Source organism: Rattus rattus, chromosome 2, assembly GCF_011064425.1.
Source record: "Rattus rattus isolate New Zealand chromosome 2, Rrattus_CSIRO_v1, whole genome shotgun sequence".
Taxonomy (NCBI): Eukaryota; Metazoa; Chordata; class Mammalia; order Rodentia; family Muridae; genus Rattus; species Rattus rattus.
In genome coordinates this window covers 161,345,453-161,354,128 of record NC_046155.1, presented here as the reverse complement: position 1 = coordinate 161,354,128, position 8,676 = coordinate 161,345,453, and positions in this window count along the sequence as shown.

Genomic DNA, 8,676 nt, shown 5'->3' with positions numbered 1-8,676 from the left:
TACATCCTTTACTAATTTGCTTTCATTATGTAATACATAAAAATTCAGCCATGACTCAGACACACTGTAGCTTGCTCTGTCGGTACACAAAGATTTGCTGAGCAAGGGCACTGAACAGACACCATGGGGCATCGCTTTAGAACCTTTTAAGACAATTACTTCTCAAGTGTATCAGGCCCACCCTCAGGGTGCTGGCAGATCCCGCACTAGTCATAAATGGCTGTAGGTCCTTCAAGAGTGCAGGGTCAGCAGGACACCCACTTGTCCACACTTTCCAGCCATTAGCATCGGTTACTGAGACCACTCAGGTTTAATGAAAGGGTTTGTTTAAAACTATTCTAGAATTTTGATTCCTTCCATTAAAATCAGACTACTGTAAGTGCCTGGTAGCCAGATAAACCAGGCCCTTTCTCCACCCACAATTCTCTGCCTTAAAGTGATCCAAATCCTAAGTTGGAATCCACTTCAACACCCCTTCCACTTCTCATAACCCCCATCTCCTGCTTCTGGATGAATCTTTTGCTAGATCTCAGGAGTTCAGGAGTCCAACATCTGAGCCAAGGGAACTTGGGGACATGCTAACATCCTTCATTTCACCGGGCTTCCCCTGTGAGCCAGCTCCCCTTCTGGCCTTATACCTAAACCACAGGGCCACTAGAGGACACTCACTCTAGGACTTGGTCAGGCCGTCCTGGATGACAGCGTTGATGGACCAGGGAAGTGGTAAAGACACTTCCTGGCAGCACAGCATCTGAAACTGAAGGACGAACTTGCTAAGTCTGCAGATATCAACTCCCAGGACATAGGCAACGAGTCCTTCTCTGATGTGAATTCTATGGCTCCCTGCCCTCCCCAGTGCCTTCTCCTAACAGACAGAGCAGATGTTCCTCACTTTTTTACTTTTGAATCCACTTCCTGCCATTTCAAAACATGGTAGGTTCAGCTTACTGTGACCTGGATACCTGGGACTTCAGGGTGACATCTCATTCTCTGTTCTCCTCAGCCATTTTACCTTTTTCCTAATCTTTGATGCTTTCCCTGGAGACTGAACGTGTCTGTGCCACTTTCTGTTGACCATGCCCTACTGTGCTCAGCAGTCCGCACTGCTGAGACTGGAGTGAGACTGGAGAGATTGTCTAAGGCCAGGTCCCACTGTAGATGTCTATCTCTCATAGTCTTGGATTTTTTTGTTTATTTCAGGGCATGTACATGTATGTTGGGCTCCAACACTGCATTGGGGGACCCAGGAAACACAATATACTCTACTCTCTCAGGAGTCCCAAGATACAACGTTCCTGGATGTGTCTAGAAGCTAGAGGTGGAGAAAATGGTTTCTTGCTTGAGTTGTAATCTAAAACACACATTTCTGTGGTGCTAGAATGTGTTGATAGAATTCCTGAGCACTTCCTTCTTGGGGGGGTCTTGCCTACTTTCTGATCTTCTTCAACAGAGTTGTCTTACAGAGTCTCCCTAGTCTCCAGGGGCTGGTCTCCAAGGTGGACTTCCAAGCACGTTGCAAGCCCAGATGCAAAGATATTAATATTTGCAGATGACATCTCTTTGAACGTTGTCCTGGTTAGTTTTGTGTCAACTTGACATGAGCTAGAGACATAGGAGAGGAGGGATCCTCAGTTTGGAAAATGTCTCATAAGATCCATGTGTAGGCAAACCTACAGGGCATTGTCTTATTTAGTAACTGATGGGGGAAGGCCAGCCCATTATGGATGAGGCCATCCCTGGGCTGGTAGCCCTGGGTCCTCTGAAAAGCAGACTGAGAAAGTCATAAGCAGCACCGTTCCATGGCCTCTGCATCAGCTCCTGCCTCCAGGTTCCTGCCCTGTGTGAGTTCCCGTCTTGACTTCCTTTGATGATGAACAGTGATATGGAATTGTGAATGGAATAAACCCTTTCCTCCTCAGGTTGCCTTGGTCATGGTGTTCCATCCCAGCAGTGGTAACCTTAACTAAGGGTGCAGTTTAGGGCATCCCTTTAGCCTCAACAGTACCATTGCCCCCACTGCTTTGTCCTTGGAAGACCAGCCCCAAGCTATTGGCTGCTCTCACCTTCAGAAAAGGGAACTCCCAGTCCTGCCTTGTGCAGAAGCACCTTTACCCTACCTCGGCCTGCCACCATATTTGAGGGTTATTCTGGGTCCTGAGATGGAAATTTGGGTACCAGGGTCAGCCCTACTAAGTTGGATGTACCAGTCTCCAGCATCCATAGATCCAAGAGGCTCTCTCTCTCTCTCTCTCTCTAGCTCACTGAAACCTCAGCTGCAATCAATTTCATTCATCTTTTTTTTTTCCTAAAGCAAAACAGTAGGACTGAGGACATCTAATGGGCGGGGTGCTGACATAGCTCGTAAGACCGTGGGTTTGATCCCAAGTTCTGCCAAACTAAAACGCATCACAGGAAAACAAAATCACCGGGGAGCACCTGATGGCTGCAGGGGAAACTCTGAAGCATCCAGCTCAGGTGACACTGACCCTGGAATAAACTGTCCCCAGGGAGGAAGGAGCAAGAGACCGTAAGCAGCCCAGACACTGCCCAGGTACAAAGCACTGGAGGGCAGTGGTGTGATGGGTAGAAGGAGGGATAGCACAGGCTGCTGGAGATCCAAGGCTTCCTATGGGAAACATCCCTGTTGTTGGTCCCACAGATCTTGTAGACTAGAAAACAGAATACAGAGAAGGAAGCAGCAAGGCAGGGGACGGGAATCAGCTTAATCGGTTAATCAGACCTGTCACACCTTGACTCCGAGATTTACCCGGGTGATAAAGTTCTTTCTGCAGTCCCGGCTTTGTTTCCAATTAACGACGGGATTTTCTCTTTTATTCAGTTGTTAGACATTGATCTGGAGCTGCTGAGGAACTGAGTCTGAAGGAGGTGCGAATGGTACATTGCCCAGAAAAGAGCAAGGGGAGGATGCCTGGTGGGGGGGGGGAATGGAAGGTCCTGGATGGTGGTATAGACAAAGCCAGGACAGAGAGGAAGGCCTAAATTGAAAGTCAGCCCCAGTCCTGTGGGGACACCAGGGCCTCCTATCTGCTCCTCAGTGCTTGGGGATGCACAGTGATTTCCAAGTGGCCCACTGTGCAGAGGGAGTGCAAGCGCTCCTCGGGGCTGATCTCGCAGCCAGATTTCTCCTGAAAACATTGCTTTATTGGTTTCTATTTTATGCCCGTGCTATTTCCAAGGGGACTTGAGGCAGCTTCTCATAAAAACTGGCCTATCTATTTATACAGGCTGGCTAGAATACAGGTACGTTTTAAAACGCAGAAGCCAGAGAAGGAGCAGAAAGCTAATGGCTCATGGACCCACCCTCTTCAGCCACCATTGGGGTCTGCTGTGAGTCGCTTTTGCAAACCTTCCCTTAAGGGGTCCTCTTGATCAGTGAGCTGGGCTGAGTGTGGTGCCTTTGTGTTACAGATGAGCATCCTGAGGAGGTGGTGGTAGTTGGAGGTGGCCTTAGAAGCACTGCATGTGGACCCCTGGCCTGATTCACCTTGAACAAACCCGAGACTCTTTGGCCTTCAGGCTTCATTTGTGTCATCTAGCCTCGATGACATTTTGACCGGTCTGTCGGAGGAAAGCACCCACTGGCATCTTCCAAACAAGGGCCTTTAGGGCCCTTAATCTAATCTCTAATGGCACCCCTTTCTGCATCTAAAACTTGTAGCAGGAGGAGGTGAGAGGCACACGTGATTCTTCCACATGGTGCGGAGCTGGCCCTTTAAGAACTATTTTCTTCCTTCTGATGTGTTTTATAGGTTTGTGGCCCGGATGTGGCTTGCTTCTCCATGTCACTCGCTCATCCTCTCCGGGAGTCTCTGGAATTGGTCACTAGAAGTCCCACCTATGGTCTACCACAATTTGTTAAGAGACTAGCAGAAGATCCCATGTGAGAACCAGTAAGACATGTGTGTCATGCTGCCTTTGGCTTAGCATAGGCCTGACCAAGCGTGCGCTATGTGAGGCATTGCATACATAGCTGCCTTCCGGGGCCAGTTCAGTTCTCGGTTCACGCTGAGATGCAGTGAGAAGCAGACCAGCAGAGAGGGGACCCTGTCTGCTGACTGAGAACAAACACCTGGCCTCAGACACGTGCCTGGATCACTGTAAATTATCCCGGGACACCTCGGCCAGTGAGAATAACCCAGCAGACCGGGGATCCAAGCCTAGACGAGAATCAGGGCACGTGTGGGGGGGTTGGGTTGCGTGAATTTGGTGCCCACTTATCCTCAGAAGGATCCCAAAAGAAACAGAAATGAACATTTGTGCTTTTTTCTTTTCTTTTTTACTTGCACTTGAAATTATCATTTTCTTTTCCTACTAGAGAAACAGCTCCCACACCTTAAGGGAGAGAGCCAGACACAGAGCGGAGCATTATCTAATGCAAATCCATTCTAAGAAGGTTGTGGGGGCCATCTGGTGTCCGATGCAGAGAGGACCCGCTGCCAGAGGTGAACCGAGAGGACAAGGGACAGGGTGAGAGTGAGGGATGAGAGGCCAGGGGCTGGCTCCTTTTCAGTCATGTCAAAAAAAAAAAAAAAAAAAAAAAAAAAAACAGCCCATCATCTAAGGATAAAAAGGAGAGGGGGAGGGATCACCTTATGTTGTGGGAAGCAGATCAAAGCAGAAAGGATAATGTCTCCAAAAGAAAAGCGGGGCAAAGAGCTGCGCGTGGATGCTGAGCAAACCCCCGGGAGAGGAAGAAACTCGGGCCTCTGGATCCAAGTTAGCCTTATCAACCGGCTGGGTGGGCTCCTTCAAAGCCACGGCCGACCCCTCCACTCCCGTTTCGGACCTTAGCTACACATAGACAGTAGACAAGAAAGCTTCCTGCAAGTTCTCCCTCTGGGCTTTCTGTTTCCTGAAAAGGTGGAGTCCCCATCAGCGGCTCTCTGCGTGGAGCTGAAATAATTCATCAAATATTTGGAATGTGTAATTAAATATCTAATGTCAATTAGCAAATTACTAATGAAATAATCGGGGGCTCTCATGGTTTATAGTTCAGCTCGGATTTTAATTCTAAGTGGTTATTGATTCTAAATAGAGTCTGGTCTGCTTTGCAAACCATTGGGTAGGTGTATGGGTATGAAATGTGGGTGTGGATAGGGTGGGGGTGTGACCACTTCAGGGTCGCAGCAATGAACGTTGACCTGTGCTGAATGTCAGGATGTTGGACGTCGTATACAAGGGGTGTGTGGCCCAGGCCATTGAGTGGCCATTGTGCATCATTGTTTATAGTGACACCAGAGAGGGTGGCTGGGCAAGGCCAGTCAATGACTGAGGCATGCACTCACCATTGTCGACCAGTGAAATGACACCTTAGCATCTTCTTGGAGTCTCTCCTCTCCCAGGCAGCAGAGCTCAGCTTGAGTGGATTGGATGATGGGACAGCATGAGGCTACCTTGTTCCTTTGACTTGAAAGACAACAGTGACAATCTTGAAAAAGTCTTTAGGTGAGACCTCAAATAAAATCCCACTTAACCATGACTTTGGATCTGAGTCCGGGGGGTAGGGATACCTGGTAACAGGATACAGGATGCATGGCTGCACACAGGATGTGGGGTAGCTGGTTTCATATGGAGTCTGGGAGCCTGTTGTTATATTTGCGGGGCTGGGACAGATGGTGATGTAGGAGATCTATGGAGCATGGCTATCTATCTATACATAGTTTCTTATAGACTCTAAGAAGTATGGTGTCACTTAGAGGCCAAGAAACAAACGGTTCCATCAAGATAGATGAAGATGGAGAAGTCACAAAGACCACTATTCTTCTGCCCTTTCAACTGATCCTCTGTCTTGTTGTTGTTGTTGTTGTTGTTGTTGTTGTTGTTGTTGTTGTTGTGGGAGTGTATATGTTTCAAGACAGGGTTTCTCTATGTAGCCTGGCTATCCTGGACCTTGTTCTGCAGACCAGGCTGGTCTCGAACTCAGATCCCCACATACCTTGGCTTCCCAAGTACTGGGATTAAAAGCATGAGCCACCACCACCTGGTACCTATCTCTTCTTATATAGAAAATATATCGCAGACTATATATAAATGTTGAGCAGCTCCCTTATTAATACCCTATTGCTAATAAGGGAAAAAAACCCTAAAATTCCTAGATGGTGTGGAAATCGTAACTGCCTTTTTGTAAGGAATATCTCTGCACCAATCTTATCTTGCCTGTTGCATAATTAATACATTTATCCCTGCTGTGAACTGTAACCAGCCCCTGCCCTGTTGATTCCGGGTTCCCAGAACAACTTCACACACCGGTCCCCACGGCTGCCACCCAACCCACTTTGACCGGCGTGTGAACATTATCTCCATTTCACAGAGAAGGGAATCGAGGCCCAGAGAATTTCAAGAAGTTGACCAAGCTGTGGAGTTAATAAGCGCTGGGGTCCTCGGAGTCCCGGCATGAGTAATGGCAACGCCTGTGTCCCATTGATCACACTAAACAAAGCAGACAGCAGAAGGACCCCTAAATCTCTGAGTATCTCAATCTGCTGAAAGAAAGAGTCTGATGAGCGGTCACACCCTAGGGCACCCTGGAAACAGAAACCACAGAAGGTGTGATTTGGCTAAAGTCAGACCTAGATCCACAAGCAAGTCCTCCATGGCCACCTATGAAGGAGGACGCAGCAGAGGAGTTTGCCAGCTACAGTGTGGCCCAGATCTAGGAAAAAATAACCCTTGGGGGTATTCTTCAGGGAACTCTTGCTCCTCCTCCCTGCTCCTGCGCCTACCTGGGCCAGGCCAGCAGCAGGACGGTTGGGTTGCTGACCCCAGCCCAGCACTGCCTCTGGCAGTGGGAGGGGAGCTGCACTGTGTACAGCTTGAGAGTGATTTAAACACTCCTCCAGCTCAAAGGGGAATCTTGGATTTCATTAATTAATACATCAATAGAAGCCAATGGAGAAAAACATGTCTTGTTATCTGGCTGCTCAGATGCTAGACATGGGCTCATTAGCCTTAAGCATATCAGCCCGATAACACTATTTATTCCATACGGAATAATGATCTACTTTGGAGGAATACTGCAGTGAGCCGAAAGGCCGAGTCCATCCGTTACCACTGCTCCTGGCACACACGAATGGCGTCACCATCCTTCACCAGCAAGCACGTGGTGAGTGGGCATGGGGTGGCCAATCCAGGTCTAGGACCCTTGGATGCGCCACACCCATGCGTTGTTCCCCACAGCACACACCCACAGAGCCGACCATTACCCACTTCAGAAATGAGAGGAAGTCACCCCCAGTCAGGGTCACACCTATTCAGACAGGGGTCAGAGAGTCAAAAGAATCAGTCTGGGAAGATCCACAGGCTTAAGAACACTCTCTTGGGAAAGCCAGCCACACAAGGAAGAACAGGAAGGGGTAGTCAGTCAGTGACCATTGTGTAAAGAAGAAAAAGCCACCTAACATCCAGGCACGATGATTTCTGTTTTCAATTACGTCATCTGTTTAACGACGCCATCTTTGATGAGGGCTATTGAGGGACGCACACAGTCTTAAACAGGTCAGCCTTGAAAAGAGTACATGAAAACCAGCAGAATGATAGTTGCTGATGGTTGTTTCTGGTGGGCAGTGCAGTGCCTGTCTGTAATCCTAGCACTCAGGAAGCTGAGGCTGGGGGATTGCAAGTTCAAGGCCAGCCTGGGCCACACAGTGAGATGCTATCTTAGAACAGAAGTTCATAAGCAAAACATGTTCTGTTAGTCTCACGCAATGCTGATGTAAGACATCAGGGGAGCCTTTTGGGCAAACGATGGTTCTGTCAGTGGAAAGAAGGTTCTAGACACTGGTGTCCAGTAGGCGCTAAGCACCCCACGTTACGAGATCAATAGCTGTGATGCAGGGCAAGTCATGTCTAAAATAATTCTCTATAGAAGTTGTGGCTTTCTATCCTTCTGCCCTCTGGTCTCCCAATTCACCCAACTACACAAAAACATGGGAGCCAGTGACCTACTTTGGTGCCCAACAGTCAAGCCTCATGGTAAGAACTCTGCTTCCACTCCTGTGGGTATTCTAGGCAAGCACAAGGTAGAATCAAGAGCCTTGTCCCAGAGCCCTCTTGGTCAAGTAGACAAGATGTGTCCTGAGACTGTCATCATGTGCCAGTCCTGAGACTGTCATCATGTGCTGAGTCAGTTCTCAGGATGCATGGACGCTGGAACCAAAGGGAAGTCCCAGGGAAAGGGTCAAAGTCTTCCAGGAACATCAGAGTGTGGGAGTAAGAACTTCTCAGACCTAACCTTGAGACTAACTGGGCAACTTTCCGTTCAGCCATGGTGGGCAGGGCAGGGCTGGGAGCAGGAGATCAGAAGCACACCTGCTGAGGGGTTCAGCTCTCCTGCCTTGAGCATTGAGACTCATCCCTGGGGTGAGCAAAGGGACACCCTTCAAGACCACAAAGCCCATATACTGCAGACAGTTGTCTTGTTGATGAAAGGGAGGGAAGAGACATTTGGGAGGGAGGCTAGGTGTTCCCGTCTTGACTGCGGGCCTTTGCACAAACTCTGGCAAAGAGATTGGCCAGTCTTATGCCTGAAACCAGGTGTTGTCCAGGTGTTCCTGAGGCACCAGGTACTTTCCAGTGACGACTCCCTGGAGACTTGATGCTTTCCAGGTCATCGAGACAGCCAAAGCAAAGGGCAACACTGATGTACCACACTGCCCA